General features: G+C 33.4%; 1 long non-coding RNA gene across 1 annotated transcript; it reads right to left on the bottom strand.

The window, feature by feature from the left end:
• Positions 1 to 15,858: 15,858 nt before the first annotated feature.
• On the bottom strand, positions 15,859 to 17,596 carry LOC134275117 (uncharacterized). Its single transcript, XR_009993764.1, has 4 exons — positions 17,284 to 17,596; positions 16,554 to 16,617; positions 16,211 to 16,278; positions 15,859 to 15,987 (listed from the first exon to the last, which is right to left on the bottom strand). It is a non-coding gene; the product is annotated as an uncharacterized LOC134275117 (long non-coding RNA).
• Positions 17,597 to 17,883: the final 287 nt, after the last annotated feature.

Below are 17,883 nucleotides of genomic sequence, written 5' to 3'. Positions count from 1 at the left end.
CGCTACGCCAATGGCGACTGGCAGTATATAAGAAAAAATGTTTTAAGATTTTGTAAAATGATATGGAAATTTTAAAAGTTTATTTCAACGTTTCACAATATATCTACCTGTACTTTAATATATGAATTTATATTTTTTGTACTTAAAAGTATAAAGTGTTATGAATTGTCACTGTTTTCTAAAATTGTTACTATCCTATTACAATTTTCATTAAAAAAAACATAGCAAACTTCAAATAGGTATATGCATAAATAAACAATTGCAAATTATCAGATTTCATTTAATGTGTTTTTTCGCCTTACGACACACGGATGATAATGATGTCAAAATGTCTAAAACAGCGTCAAGTTTCCTCTTGGCTAAAAACAAGTTGGATAATTCCAATTTAAATTAAGGAATTTTATTGATGCACATAGTTGAGTTTCCCTTAATTCTTCAAATAACAGCCAGAAACCAATCTCGCGCAGAAATAAGACCTTGTGAAGAATTATTAGTACTAAAGTTATGGACCACATTTTTACTATCATTCAACTAAAGAATCTTATATAATTGGCTGTCAACATTGACAGCGCCTTCCGCTATTCCTGTAGCTGTTTGTTCTACCCTTCGATTTGATTAAATCGATTTCGCTTAGAAAACTCCCATTTCTCTAATACGCTAAAGAGGAAAAAAACTGAACTGCTTTCCAGTGTGTAGTATCGTCATCGAACGCCGCCGTTTTTCGTGTGTTGGACTTACCACTTTCCCATTTCGGATGTTTGATAAATTGATAAAATAATCAAGCAAATGTCCTTAAATTTTCCAGAAGACGACACAATAGGTAGTGAATAAAAAATAGGATAATGTTTTCCAAATTACTATTTAATAATTTTATTTCGAAACAATACTAATGTATTATTTTTAAAACTGTTTTTTTTTCGTGCGTAAGTACATTGTAGCATGTTAATAAAGTATTAATTTTTTGTCTATATTTTAACAAAAGAATTCAGATACACTAAAATATAATAAATAAATACTTGCAAAAAATTTCATCTTGCAGCGCCTACTATTTTTCGAGAAAAACGCTTTGTACACGACAACCCTCGTATACTGCTCGAAAAAAAAAAGATAGAAAAAAAAAGAATAACAAAATATTTTTCTGTCTCTATTTTCCCTCGTCTCAAGTCACGATCGGAGTCTGTATATATGCGCATGGAGCTTTCTCCAGAATGGGAAGGGATCGTACATTTTGGCTATGGTTTGGTTTGAACATATTTTATTGTTAAGATGTTATAACAAAAGGATTGGACACAAGTACTTAATACTTAGAACCTCCTCTCCTTAATAACAATTAATTACACAAAGTATTGTTCAAAAATTAATTTACACTGGAACCAAAGGTCATTAAGATTATTTAACACAGGTAATGCATGTACAGAATTTAAATTTATGTAGTATGTACAAACGAATCAAAATACTTCAAAAACGACCAGATCTCTTGATAAACAATTGCACATTCAAAAATAAGCTTTCATTTTCAGAAATACTGATCGTATTATCTCCCCATAACAGAACATGAGTGTCTACAATACTTAAGTTAATCATTCTAAAAATAGCATTAAACAGGTCGTTCCTTGGAGTATTGTATTTCGCACAAGAGAAAAAGAAATGATATGCGTCTTCTATTTTTCCACAAGTACATAATGGACTGTCAATAATATTACACCTAAATAAGTCTTTATTTAGAACACAATTGTGTCTTAATCTAGTATGAATTACACTTCAGTAACGATCACCAAAAGTAAAAAAGGACGGGGTAGGTGTTCTATGAGAGTTTACACAGTTTTTGAAGGAACCTATAGTAGTAGATTGTCTTGTTTCAAGAGACAAAGAGTTCCACTCCCTTATTGCCATTGGAACAAATGATGATTTATATATATTTAATCTACACTTCGGGATGCAATAATTTTGTGACTGTCTTGTTACGTAATTTGATTCTTGTGATCGAATATTTGGAAATATTTCTCTCAGATACTCGGGTACCATGTTATAATATATTTTATACATAGTTGTTCTAACTTTGGACATTCGTCTTACAGCAAGTGGTTCCCAACCAGTTTAAAAATAGAGAGAATCTCGCGATGCTAATGAAGTTAAACCAGTGACTATTCTTGCCGCTGCAAGTTGTAATTTTTCTAATTTTTCGGAATCTTGACTAGAACACCCACACCAAACTTCAGTTGCGTATTCTAACTGAGGTCTTATAAAAGAAGTATATAAAAGAGATAAAGTTTTAGCACTGACCCTGAATTGCAGTTTTTTAAGTAGACCTAATTTTTTATATGCATTGGTCACGATAGAATCAATGTACGCTGACCAAGTGAGGTCGTTTGAAAAGAGAATACCTAAGTGATTATGTAATGATACAAAATCTAAGTCACAATCTTGAAATTTGAGCAATGGTAAATCTACATTTTTCTTGGTACTAAAAAATACAGCTTTGGTTTTCGTAGGATTAAATTTCAATAGCCACTGTTTAGACCACCGCTCAAGTTGATTTAAATCATTATTTAATCCTAATTGAATATCATGTATATTTTCTGAACATTTCTGTAAAGAATTATCATCAGCATATAATCTGCTTAAGGTCGACAAATTTTCAGCAACATCATTGACATATATCAAGAATAAAAGTGGTCCCAATACAGACCCCTGGGGGACTCCAGCATGTAAAGATTTAAAACTAGACATAGTATTCCTATGCAATACTCTTTGTGTCCTTAAATCTAAATAACTTTGAAACCATAGTAATAACTTATCACTAACACCGTATGTTTGTAGCTTAAAGAGAAGACCTTTATGCCACACCCGATCAAATGCCTTAGACAAATCACAAAAAACCATACAACAGTGTTTTCCTTCATCAATGGCTTTAGCTATGTAATCGTATGTCTCAATAAGTTGATAAATCGTTGAATGGCCTGGTAAAAAGCCAGCCTGATATTTATAAAAAAAGATTGTTAGAATGAAAATAATTATAAACATATTTGAAAATAACTCGCTCCATAATTTTGCCTACGCAGCTTAATAATGACACAGGTCTATAATTTGATAATAATGATGGGTCACCTTTTTTAAATAAAGGAAGTACATTAGCTACCTTCCACTGTTTAGGAAATACACATTCCCTTAAAGATCTGTTAAACAAAATACACAAAGGAAAAGAGACGCTAAAAATGGTAGCTTTCAACATTTTATGACTGATATTGTCAGGTCCTATGGCCTCGTTCACAGGGAGAATAGAAATTATATCAATAATGTCCTGCTCAACTAATTCAATGCTATTAAGAACACTATTACACAATAAAGAAAAGGCAGGTAATTCAGGTTCGACATCATGCGAAGACGAAATCGAAGCAAAATAGCTGTTTAACGCTTCAACCTTGTCAATATCGCTGTAAGTAATATGTATATTTCCATTTTCTGTAGTGTCCTGCAGCGGTGGAATATCGGACCTAACCTTGGTTTTAAAAACATCTTTTAATAATTTCCAATAAATTTTAGAACTTTTGATACTTGCTTCGATAAGATTGGTCTCAATATTGTTGTAATAGTTTGCCATTGCTACTTTTTTCATGTTATTTACTTTGTTACGTAGTTTTTTAAACTTATCCTTATCTGATTCTTTTTTTGTTTTGTGGGCTTTATCTCTTGCACGATTTCTCTGTCGAACCGTTTTTCGCAATGCGGAATCGAACCAAGGTTTATCTTTAGGCCTAATAGTTACTGTTTTTTCGGGAATACAATTTTTGACATGGTTTAAAAAACTTGTTGAGAAATTACTCTCCGCCTGATCTATATCTTTAGCGTCATTAATAAGTGTATTCCAATCTGTATTGCGTATGAGTGTGTTTAGTGTCTCAAAATCTGCATTTTTATATAGCCATATTTTCCTTTCATATGATTGTGTTTGTACTGTATGTGATTTAAGATATATATATGTGCCTTTGTGATCGCTAAGAGATTGTTCTACATCTATTGTCCCAGAGTCCAGTACATCGGCATGTAAATTTTCGCTGACAAGAACTGGGTCTATGAGAGATTTCGTGTTTTTCGTGACTCTAGTAGCGTCGTATACTGTGTTTTGAAAGGAGTATTTTAAAAGAATTTCATTGATTACATGTGTGATTTGAAGATTTAGAAAGTTTACATTTAGGTCACCTATGACTAAAATTCTATCGGATATATCAACAGCTTTTTCAAGAGACCATTCGAACTTTTTCCAAAAAGAATTATCGGAGTTAGGAGGACGATACACACAACAGAGCAAGATGTTGCAGGTAGGATCGCTTATTTCTACCCATACACATTCAAGGTTCACCGGTTCAAGATCAAGGCGTCTATTAGTGCGCAACGAGTCAGATGCATATATAATTACACCGCCCCCATGTGAGTTTCTATCTTTACGAAAAATTGAATTATATCCGTCAATAGGAATGTCTTCGTTTAAAATGTTAGCATCAAGATGGGTTTCTGTGAAACATAAAATATCGAAATCTGACACAATACTTGTAAACTTATCAAACTTGTTTCTAATACTTCTTACATTTAAATGAAAAATGTCTAGTGTGGATTGTATACTTTGAGATGGCCCCGGATTTTTCTCTATGTCGCCTGACAACAATATAATGAAGTACATAATTTGTAACACATAATTTAAAAAAATAGTTTCTTGTGCCCCTTTTGACAGTAAGCATTTGGTATTATTCCAAATATAAGTAAGACACTCAATAAAAAAATAAACAAAATCATTAAGTCTTAGTACATAAAATAGCAGTGATTTTGATGTACATCTACACTTACAATAGAAAAGTCCGATTGCGGCCCGATATTGTTCTATTGTATTAGCCATTTTCAAGACATAGAGAGACGTATAAAGCAATATTTGAACCAGCCACAAGGAGACATATAATAAGTAAACATGCAAATTTGTTTGTATGACCTTTGGTTAAAAATAAAAACGAAAAAACGTTGAAAAAATGTTTGCGTAGAAAGAAATCAAAAAACAAAAAAGAACAGAACAATAATGAAGGAAACAAAATAAAAATTGTGAACAAGCATGAGGAAAATGGCACCTCTGTGTCACTAGTCAAAACATGGCGCGTAGTGACAGATGCATTGTTGAATGACAATAAAAGTAAATGTACTATGTACAAGATTTTCCAAGTAACAGTAGTCATACTGTAATTGTAATGGGAGAGTTTAGAGGTAAACAGGAAATATCTTAAATAGTCCATACTGATATGAATTAATAGTTATTACTAATTTGAAAAGTCTAAATTTAAGACTGCTTTAAACACTTTTGATTTCAAGTTTATTGATGAATTGAAACACCACTTAATAGTTAATGGGTACCGGACTTACATGTCCTCAGAAATAACATCCTCTGGTGGATAGGACTGTGGTGGGGCCAGTACATACAAATCTCTAATAGACTGGATCATGTATTTGCGACCCTTTTCGCACAACTGGGTAAATATCCGTCCATCGCTTGTCCAAAAGGAATGTACTTTTTCAGCACGTTTCGCACTTGCCAGTTCTTTGATTGTCTGTATTTAGTAAGGTCTTCGGTTATAAATATCGTAGAGCCTTTTAGCTTTCGTTTCGCTGTGTAGATTTTATTTTTTACTTTCCAATTTTTAAAGCGACATATAGTTTGAATATTGCCGTCTTTGTTGGGTTTACCAATGGGATGTGACCTAAAAATGTCATCCTCTTTGAGCTCTACGGATAAGTGCTGATTGCATATAGAAATTATTCTAGCATCCGTGTCTGTGCCTTGGTCGGGAACCGGGCAATTGTGAAATCTTAAGGAATTTCTCCTTCCGTACTGCTCTAGGTCATCTACTGTATCCTCAAGATTCCAGATTTGATTTTGTAGATCATTGTTTTGGTCTTCATAATTTTTAAAACGCCCTGTGAGATCAACAATTTGTTTATTTTGTTTTGAAATTGTTTCAGCTTGGTTCTGAATTGTTTTATTTAATGAGCTGAAAACAGACTGGACTGCTAGCTCGATGGAGGGTTTGATAGCTTCTGCAAGCACTGGTATTAACTGGGCCATAAAAGTTTGGCTGTTCATGGAGTTGAATATTAACTCTGGAAGACTGAAAGTTTTACCCTGAGTTTGGATAAAGGGGGGTTGCTTATCAGTACCTGGCTCCCCAATGTTTTCAGTTGCAGAAGAATTAGCATTCACAGGTGAACTTTGATTACATTGAGAAAAAATCACTTGAGGCTGGGACGGAGGTGATTGTATCTTTCCCGTTCATTTTTTCAAGTCCAGTTTCTACTGATTGATCACAAAGTTCGTTTAAATCTGGCAACGATGAAGATCTAAATCTTCTACGTGAGGTTTTAGTTAAACTTTCAGAGGGACTATTGTGTTTTCGTTTTGTACCCACCGATTTGGACTTTGACGACATGAGTAGAACTCACAAATGTTTATACATGCGACAAGTGCGTTACAGTTCACACCACAAAAACACAGAAAATAGATAGATATTCTGCTTCAAAGTTTGTTTTCAATTAGAGTTACATCTTACTTAAGTTAGAATGCACACTAGCCTATTTATCAACACTCAGAAATGCAATACTACCCCTTATACTCTCCTTGGTCAAAACTAGCCTCCTGCCATTTCCGCCATCTTGTTCGAAGGCTATGGTTTGTGATGATGGTATTTCTCATATTACGTAATATTCTAATAATCATGCAATAACCCTGCAAATCATTGCGCAATACATATTTACTGCTTTGTGAACACACCAGAAGATTGACCTAAATTTAGCCCACTAAAATCGCATAAAACCCTAATAATAGTATTATTTCATGCACATGTATTTGAGTACCTTTTTTGTACACCCTTTAAAGGGTAAATTTACTAGAGGCACGTAACTTGGAGTTTCTAAATAGGAATGAAATATATGGGTAAATTGTCTGTTATAGTCTTTGTAATTATAGCTTTAACAAATTTTTATCCGCTGAGTCGTTTTTGTGTCCGAGATAATCAGACAAAGTCTTAATTTTAAAAACTAGAATGGTAATAAACTTAGCAAATTTTATGGCATCATATACCTCCAACAACCATTTTATTAACTGATTAAGATGTAGCGATCTTTTTTCTTCTTTCCTAAAATACATATATTCGTTTTACTAATACAGCATTGTAAACAGATATAAGAAATTCAAACAAAAAGACAAAGTTTGTTAAATTTCAATAAACTATTTTTAAGTTTTATTGTTAAAAAAATTCACAAAACAGTATTCAAGAAACAGCCGTGTGTTGTTTAGCAATAACTAGTAATTGATTTCGGAGTTAGATAGTGAAACAATCATACAATGAAATTTTCAAATATTTTTCAACAACTAATTGGTAATTTTAAAGAAACACAATGTGCGTACGAAACGGATTTTTTCGAACATGTGAGAAAAAACGAAAAAAAAATGTACGTATTGACATCTGTAGTTTGCATACGAATATACGAGTCGGTTGGTGTACGAGTTAGTTTAGTTCGGCGTAACTCAATGAATATTCATGAGGCGAGAAATATTGATAACGGCAAATATCAGGAATTAGGCTTTGTATCCATCAACGAAATGTGTTTGAAATAACTTGAAAGTATTTGTTAACTGAGTACATTTTATTTTCAAACATCGAAATAAGTCTACTTTCATTATTTTGACTCTGCAAAAATCGCCGCTAGGGTCCCCGTGTGTTTACACAGACCAGCATCAATAGCCTGTGGCTATAAATAGCCACCGTCTAAAAAGCAGTTCTGGCACAGGAATGTTTTGATAAATTTGCATATTCCTCCACCAATCACATCCAATGTTTGTATGGAGCATAGCAGAGTCAGGCGAGGACTGCAAATTGTGTATAAATAAGAAAAAAATATTTTACAATAGTCTCCTCTAGGAATGTACTACAGTAAAACATGCTTATAACGAATTTCCAGGAACAGACAATTGTGTTTGGTTAAAAGTGTTATTCGTTATATCCAGTACGTTTACAATTTCTTATAAAATCATGGGGAATGAAAATCACTTCACTGTAAGCTTCAATTTGTTACAAGTGTGTTTGCTATAGGAATGTTTCACTGTATTTTCTATTTTCCAAAGTTGTTTTGACCTATAAACAAGTTGAGGAGACTTTTGTAAAATTAAAACAAAACTGGTTTGAATAAACAAAAAATCAACTGTAACTTCACTATGCTATTAACAGTGATTAATTAATAATGTTGTTACTTACCTCTACTTTTCCATCATATATTTCGGTTGAATCAATTTGTGCCGAGACGTTTAAGTCCTTGGATAAACTTCTTCTTACTGGTTTTGCAAGATTTGGTTGTTGCTCTGTTTCTGGTCTTTGTGAACTTCGTGCTGTAAATGTTGAAGTTATATCCCTGAAAGGCCTGATTTCAACGGGAACAACAACTTGAACACTTGGAAACTTAGTCATTTTCTTTGGCTGGACTAATGCTGGACTACTTGCCAAACGTTTCGTAACTAAACCCAGTGATCGTAACGCCACTGTAAGTCTTTCCTGGGTTCTGCTAAAGTGGTTTTGTATCTGTTCTGTTAATTCTCGAACTTCCGCTCCAAGTCGTAAAATCCTTTCGACAGATCTGTTACACTTTATACATATACCTTTTTGTCCAACGTCGAAGTTCTCCAGAGACCCTAAGACTTTTGTAATGTTTTGAAGTCTATCGTTTGTTAATTTTAATTTCAGATTAAAACGTGTTTTAATCTCAACATTTCCTAACGAGTCTGTCTCTCTCGTTTCAAAGCAAAACCCACAAATAACGCAAATATTCCTTTGCAAGTACACCCTCCGGGGTGTCATGGGCGCCGCCATTTTCTTTATTAAACATTTGATACCTCTCGGGCATTTTCAATGCCACATCTGTTCCGGTAACATTACATCATCAGTTACAGATCCGCGTAAGTCGCAATTTGATTGGCTTATGCAAAGGTCACTCTGACGCGACCCTTTATGGGATGTTGTTAGATCTTCCTTGCGACATATAAAAAAAATCGGGGAGCGGATGGAAGATCTAATTTTAATTAGATTGAAAAAAACAAAGCATATGAGCAAAATAAAAGACGTACACTGTGAAAAATGCGCTTAGAGTTTAAACGTTTGGTAAACATGTTGCAGGCTTAACGTGTTTAGTTAGGCGTTGAAACCATAAACACCATTCTAAAAACATTTTTAAACATTAAACACGTTAAGATTTTTGCCTTTCCCCTTTTAAGGTAACCTTTATCAACCTTAAGCATTAATAACCTTTAGCATTACTGTATAAACACGTTTAGATAATTGTCCCTTCCGATATGGTGTTTTTCCGTGCTCTTTCATTCCCGCCAGATGAACACAAAGAACCAAAACAGCCAGTGGTTATACAGGACTGTGCTGAATGGAGGTAAACGAAATCTAATTCATGTCTATCACAGATATTTTTCTATCGTTTATGTTGTTGATTTACTGCCTATTAGAACTCAAGAAATGTTTAAATTTGGATCTAAAGGCAGATTTGTTTGGTATTTATATTGCATGTTTTCGAATTATGTATCTCTGTTTCCATAGGCGTCTGAACCGGAAGGTGGGGGGGGGGGGGCGTAGCCCACCACTTTTTTGCAAATATAGACTATTTCTATGCATTGAAAATTGGGGTTTACCTTTTTGTTGGTTTAACCTCCTATCCCCAACTTTCAATTAGCCCCCTTTCAATATGCCTCCGACGCCCACCGTTTCTTAAGTGCGTTCGAGTCCCTAAATAAGTAGTTATGTCAAGGTTTTTTTTTGTTGAATGCATTTAAATCGCTTAATTATAAACCTAAACCGTATTATTTGTGGGATATTTCATGTTTTAATTTATTTGGTATTTTAGTTGTCATCAAGCTCGAGTTCTCATGTCAGTCGGTTTCGGTTTTCTTATAATTTAAATTATGTCAACATCATGTGTTCCACTTTTTCTTCGCAAACTGGAATTTTGGCAAGGATTTTATCCTTATCTCTTTGTTAATGATGGAATTATATAATATTGATTACTATATAGAGGGTTGTTCGTTCAAATGAGACATCTATTGGCAATTTCATTGCTTGTATGTTGTTTACAAACATACATAAACAGGTCTGGTGCAAACACTTCATTTACCACGTTTACTGATTTTGGTACATGCATGTCTTGAATTACCTATACAGCTATGTTTACCTACCTAAAGAGGTAGCTTCATTTAGCTACTAATTCAAAGTTATTTGTTGAGTTGAAATTTTTTGTAGGATGTACAGAAAATTACATATGGTCTTAATTTTTTGTGGGTGGGGGTGGCTAAATACAACAGTTAATTTGTAACTAAACAGTCATTTCTTGAATGAAATAACACAGAACTGAGAAGATTTGTTCTGGCTATCAATAATATAATTGATTGTCAGTTGATCAGCACAGTGTTAAATTAATCATACTTATCCATGCCTCAAGCAGTAGTAGAAATACTTATTTTCAAATTGCTGAAAAGGTTTAAATGCAGCAAACTATTTCTACTTAAGATTATTTTTTTAAAATCCTGAGTATATTAAAAATCACAAAGTTACTAAACCGCTTCGGAGCACACAGAGAAATATCATAATTCCACAATTAGATCAAGAAAATATAAACAGTTGACTATTCAGATGAAGAGAGATATAATCTTGCAGTGAATTTAGTGCAGAGCTCAGAAATTTGGATCAAGAGGATGTGTCTTCTTTGCTTCATGACACAGTAAATTTTGTGACCTCATTAAAAGAAAAAGATACTTGTACAAGTATTTTTCCATTCATGTTTATTATAATAATGAATTCTCAGTTTAATTATTCTAAGAGCAACTTAAACTGGCTGTCTGTTTGATTTATTAATTTCAGTAAGGTATTCTATCACATTTTTAAAATTCTGTATTTTTAATTTATAATTCATTAAGTCAATAATTAATCTCATCTTTGAGTCATTTTTTTGTGTTTTACTTTATTGACTTTATCACTAAGTTTGTATGCATGTAATATCAATGAATATTTTCCATTAAGACGCTGTCTTTTTTAGTGGCTTTGACAGACAAATCCTCAATTGATGAAGTTTATCAATGACTAATTCAAGTAGGTGTAAGCGGAGAAACAAGTCAGATATTATAAGGTATGTCAACAAACTTTTTTTTAATTGCATGAAATTTTATTTTGTTAGTATATATAATTACCTGACAATTAGTGAGAAATGGTTCTAATCTAACAAACTTACAAAAATCCTTGCAGGTTAGCAATTTGCATATGCATGCAGACTGGATACACATAGCAGGAGAAATAAGTGCAACATACATGTACAACTGCAGCATGTTTCCATATTATAGAAAACAAAAGAGGACATTCTGCAACACCTAGTCCGACGTCATCAGAATAAACCAACATTTAAAGTTCACTTTTGTAAACCAGGATGCGGTTCCTCATTTAACAACATTAGAAATTTCTCTCAACACTTGTACAGAAAACATTCTTCTAACATATTCAGTAAAACAGAAAGTGATGAAGAAGTAACAACTGAAGAGATGTCTTTTACACATCAAGATAGAGATAATGAAGAATTAACTCCTGAACAAGAGAGAAAAAGACGACAGTATTCAAATTCCCATTCCACAAATACATAAAATTATAGGCGAATACTGGTGGAGAAGAGAACGAAAATGCCACCTCTCACAAACCAAGAACTGAAGGAGACCTGCGCCCGCCTTCAACAAAAACAAAATGACGACGAGGTAGAAATCCAGATAATGAGAAAGAGGGTTAAACAACTAGAACAACAAAACCGAACACTGCAAGAGTCGCTCCTAAGTGCTGTCCAGAGTAATCCCGAACACCTCCTCCTTCCACCACCCAGCCGACCCACAGCAGGCAGCCGAGAATTCCAGTTCTACCTCTGGAGAAGTTTGATGGAACTGGATCCATCACAAAATAGTGGACAACATTTCTAATATTTGTTTCGTTACATGGCCTTTCCGAGGGAACTGCAATCCAAATGCTTCCCTTTTATTTGACATCTGTAGGGCACCAGTGGTTTATGCATCTGTCATCAGCATGCAAAACATTCTTAAAAACAGTAGAAGAAGCAATCTACAAAAGATTTAAACCCAGAGCCCCGGTCAAAAGGGAAGTACTTCAAATACAGCAGTTCCCAGAGGAAACAGTGGAAAAATACATAAACCGTGTGCGGAAGCTAGCAGCAGACTCAACGATGGTGCAGTGCCTCATAACATTCCTGGCTATGGAAGGACTTCGACAAGAATTGAAGTCTATGTGTTTCCCCAGGACCCGCAGTCCACAGAAGACCTCTGGAAAAAAAAGCCCGGATGGCAGTAGTCGTCTATAACTTTAAATATTTGTTGGAATGGGAGTTTGAATACTCTCGCTTGGGTTAAACAGGATTCTTCCTTGTTTACCTGGTTGACGACTCCAACACTCAGCAAAATACCTTAAAGGTGTTGGTTGAGCGGAAAAATCTAAATAAAAGAGAGAGCAATTAAAGTTGCCCCCGATTTAATTGCGATTAGGAGCATATATACAAACCAGAAGTCTCTGTCGAGACTGAAGCTCTACTGGTTTGTACTTATAGCAAAGGAAGAGAAAAGTACTTAAGCAGTTGGAAATTGAAACTTTTCAACAGCAATAAATAGAATAATGATCCTTGATTAAGTCTCTTTATGTTCTTAGTGCAGTGTACTTGCATGCCACATTTATATTATAATCAGACTGAAATTGTATTTGGAGTAGCATTTTGAAAGAATTTCACAGAAATTTCTATTTTTAGTAACCACGGCAACACCGTTCATCGAAATCAAAAACCGATACACAGAATTATGTATCTTATTGTAGTCTACTTGTGTGCCACGTTATATTGAAATCAGACTAAAACTGTAGAAGGAGTAGCATTTTGAAAGAATTTCACACAAATTTCTATTTTTAGTAACCACGGAACACCGTTCATCGAAATCAAAAACTGATACACAGAATTATGTATCTTATTGTAGTCTACTTGTGTGCCAAGTTATATTGAAATCAGACTAAAACTGTAGAAGGAGTAGCATTTTGAAAGAATTTCACAGAAATTTCTATTTTTAGTCACCACGGCAACACAGTTCATCGAAATCAAAAACTGATACACAGAATTGTGTATCTTAGTATAGTCTACTTGTGTGCCAAGTTATATTGAAATCAGACTAAAACTGTAGGAGGAGTAGCATTCTGAAAGAATTTCACAGAAATTTCTATTTTTAGTAACCACGGCAACACCGTTCATCGAAATCAAAAACCGATATACAGAATTATGTATCTTATTGTAGTCTACTTGTGTGCCAAGTTATATTGAAATCAGACTAAAACTGTAGAAGGAGTAGCATTTTGAAAGAATTTCACACAAATTTCTATTTTTAGTAACCACGGCAACACCGTTCATCGAAATCAAAAACCGATATACAGAATTATGTATCTTATTGTAGTCTACTTGTGTGCCAAGTTACATTGAAATGAGACTAAAACTGTAGAAGGAGTAGCATTTTGAAAGAATTTCACAGAAATTTCTATTTTTAGTAACCACGGCAACACCGTTCACTGATACACAGAATTGTGTATCTTAGTATAGTCTACTTGTGTGCCAAGTTATATTGAAATCAGACTAAAACTGTAGGAGGAGTAGCATTTTGAAAGAATTTCACAGAAATTTCTATTTTTACTCAAGCCCTAGAGGGGCTTGAGTTATTTAAAACGATGCAAGGTCATCGATTTACTCAGTTTAAACACACAAAAAGATATTATTTTTGTAGAATAAAATATTTCTAGAAACAAAAATGAAGCTTATCTTGAAAAAGTCTGTATTTTCAAAGATATTAAGCGTTAAATGTCGGATTCTATTCTATGGCGAATGAACAATGAGTGAAGCTCCGCAGCCGCAACAGTTTCTATACAGAGATTTCGCGTTTTTCTTTGCGTAGGAATCTCAGGTAACTTTTACAGTCGCCGACAAAGCATCATCGGACGATTCCACTGTTAATTCTGAAAGGTGACGCAGGTTACCCCATCGTTAACAAAGTCTACTTTGCATGGCCAGAAAATGTATGGTTGCACCCCCCATGCTGATATTGCTTTTCACGAATCTGAAAACGCAGTACAGTTAAGGCAACATTTTCTGTAAAAAGTCACCGAAAATGATACACTTAATGTTTAATTGTTTTATTTTTCGGCAAGACATTCTAGTTAAAATAGCTTTATGTTATCTCGAAGAGTATGTCCATCGCTATTCACATCGGTATTTTTTGTCATCATGTGACCCTCTTAAGTCACGTGGGCTCCGATTTTAGGTCAACAAATGAAATGTCAAATTTAACCAAAAAGTTCAAGGGCAAGGCAAACAAAAAAATAACTGCACAGTGTTTTAAATTGTCCCTATGTATCTATACTTTTGCAAAAACAATGCTCATTCAGTTAGTTTTCCGATATATTTAAGTTATTCAGCTAAAACAGACAGTAGCATATGAAAAATAGGGTATTTTCCTAATTTCATAGATAATTATAAATTACCTAAAGGATTACAAAGAAATGAGCATCACTTTTTGAAAACTATACAGTAAAACGAATAATTTAAAATATAAAGCTACTGTTTAGATTGTCGCCTTGCCCTTGAACTTTTAGATTAAAAATTGACATCTTGGTACAGTCAATTTAAATAAAGTTTTCAAACGCATCGCCGACCCAGCATGGGAGATAACTCTTTAGTTCTTGATATAGTTTGTTTACCTCGTAGATTTTAAATAAATATACTTGCGGACTGCCCTGGGATTTTGTACTAAATCAAACGGTATGCATAAAACATCCTGAACATTTGTTCCTTTTATTTTGTGACTTCGTTCTCTATAAAATATATGAATGATGTATGCTAAAAGACATCTTTCAGACCTTCCGCATTTCCTCAAATATGTGTCAACACACAATATCATGCAGCTACACGTACGTGTAAATTTTGCTGCAGCATGTAATCTAAAACGCCGATTGTTAATAAAAATGGAATTATTCAATTATAATTTTAAATAGTCGATTGATAGGCTCCATCAATGCAATAATTAATTCGATAACTATACAACTCTGTCACTACTGAACATACACTTGTGTACACATAAGAAAAGGTTTTTGTTTGTTTCGTTTTATTTTCGCATACGAGATTCTATCATGGCTTTCATTTAAATCTTCAACTCCTAATGAATTTAAGTTGTAAGTTTTAAGAACTAAGTGGATAGCATTAATATTCCTGTATTTGGTAAGAAGACTACCATTTCATTCCGAAAGAGGATTGGGGGGGGAATTCTCGAAAATGTTGAAAATGTCCCGGACTGGATAAGAAATAAATAATCTGCCCCAGACCAGCGCTCACCACTGTAAATTACAGGGTTTTTTTTTTTTTGCTTGCCAGACATTTTTTCAGTGAAGAGGAAAATAAATAATCTGTCCTTCATCTTATTGGAAATAATTATTTAAAAAAAAAGACTTGGGAAAACATGCCAACCACCCCTCTCCTTCAGAAGAAAATGGTGGTCCCCTTACATGTACCTGTTTTGAATCAATAATCTCCTTTTTAGTTCCTTTTATTGAAAAACAAATTAACACTATGTACATGCTGGAAATAATATCTTGATGGAGATTGACACCCACCACACAAAACATATGCAAGTTGAGATTTCCAAATCTTAATAGCCTTTCCAATACCTATACAGTGTAAGTAAATGTATATGAAAAAGACAAAGCATAATTTATTGATCAAGAAAATTTATTTCATAAACAGCTTTTGAAATTCATAGGTAGACTTTATACATGTAAGGAATACTGAGCAGGTGCAAATTATTTTCAGCACTTCATGTTCTTGTGGATGAAATCAATTCTGAAAATACAAGTATGAGAAAATCAGGATGTACATGTACATACATACCATTATTGAGAGTAAATTGGTGTTTAAAATTAAATTAAATTCAAAACAATGTACTGAAACATGGAGCATTGAATGCATAATTAATTGAAAAATGAATTAAATGCAATTCTACTGTTATATTTTATGATTTTGCCAGGAATATTGCTTGGTTTATAATAGCTAACATGGAGCATACCATTTTCCTTAAATGATGGATTAACTTGCTGCCTGAATGAATCCATAGATCCAATTCTTTGTGAATAGCTGCAACACATTATAATGCTATGAGATTACTAAATGAAATACATTGTAGAATAAAATGTCATTACACACACAAAACAAATCATGATATACAAGATATTAAATAGAAACAAAGTTGTGTTGCAAAACTTTTCTGGGAAATTAAAACCTCTGAAATTTACTAGACAAAGTAATTAGTATATGAAAAAAAACATTCTTTCTTCTTTACCAAAATGAAAAATAAATATAATCATACCTGCATACTTAAAAAATGTGAAATGCTTTAGAAGTATACATACCCTGTGTAGAAATGGAAGGGATTTTTATTTATTCATCCTCAAGCCTGGAACTCTTGAAAGCTAGCTACAATAGTAGAAGCTTTATATATCATATAATTAAAACAAAAGTAATGTATAATTTACAGAATTTCATTGACTTGACATGCAATCAAACTAAACAAATATTTTATTCCCCCATTAGGTCCTAATTTAGAAATTCTATAAATTTACAAACATAGATTTAAACTGTAGTTTTTTTTTTTCAACATAATGATACAAACAATATTTTATAAATATATTATGTAGCATGTTTGTATACTGTCGTAAAGAAAACAACATAACATGATTAGTAAATCATTGTCAACTCATTTACTGAAACAATGAAATTTCAGATTTAATTTAGTGTACAGTAAATCTGTATTACTGTTGTCACAGTTGATCCCCATTACTACACATAATGTCTCAAAGAATATAAGCGAATTGACAAGAACTCTGTTCCATATATTTATGGTACAATTACATTACAGTAAAATTCCATATAAAAAGTGTGCAACTTTGTATGTGTATGTTGGGACTGTTGAGGGGGGGGGGGGGGGCATAATATACACACAATCGCAAAACACTGCATTAGGTTTTCACTGACTGTGATAATACATGTAAATGATCATGTACACACTCGCTATCGGTTTTTTATATGCTGTTAACACAAGAATATCTAGATATTATACATACATGTGCATAAATTATATACCTGGGCTAAATGTACTGCAGAGATGAATCTAGGGAGCTGATGATGATCGTCTCAGTCTTCCATTATCTTCCGAAATAATGTCCTCATATTCTCGTAATAGGGTTAAACAATGCCTTGTTTCTTATCTTATCCCTATTTTCTTTTAAGATTCACCGATTATTGCATTAAAATCCACTGCATATCTCAGCTGATGTCGCCACGTTTGTAGATGTAAACAACACTCCGTGTCATCGAGTGCAAGCGTTTTGCTGAAGCCGAATGCAGCCAAGCGGCACATAAAAAGTGAATTATTTTATAGATATGCTATTCTATGTCAGAGAAAATCACTAATAGTTATTTAATTAAACATGAAAATATTGACGTTTGCTACAAATTCTTGCAAATATCAGTAAATAGTTATTTTGAGCTCTATTTCCTTATGAGGATTAATCAGGACGGAGCAACTGTCATGACGTCAGACCTCATTATGACCTCATTACCATATTTTTTTCATGTGTTGCCTTAACTGTACTGCGAATGATGTGCATGTGCATTTTGAATGATAGTAAGATAATAGCACAAAATAAATGTTAAATTCTTATTCATACTTTTTTTTATTTT

This window comes from Saccostrea cucullata, unplaced genomic scaffold, assembly GCF_032062105.1.
Source record: "Saccostrea cucullata isolate Sc308-1 unplaced genomic scaffold, CSIRO_AGI_Scuc_v1 ctg1359, whole genome shotgun sequence".
NCBI lineage: Eukaryota > Metazoa > Mollusca > Bivalvia > Ostreida > Ostreidae > Saccostrea > Saccostrea cuccullata.
The sequence above is the reverse complement of the archived record's forward strand: the minus strand, read 5'-3'. Positions and strand labels throughout refer to the sequence as shown.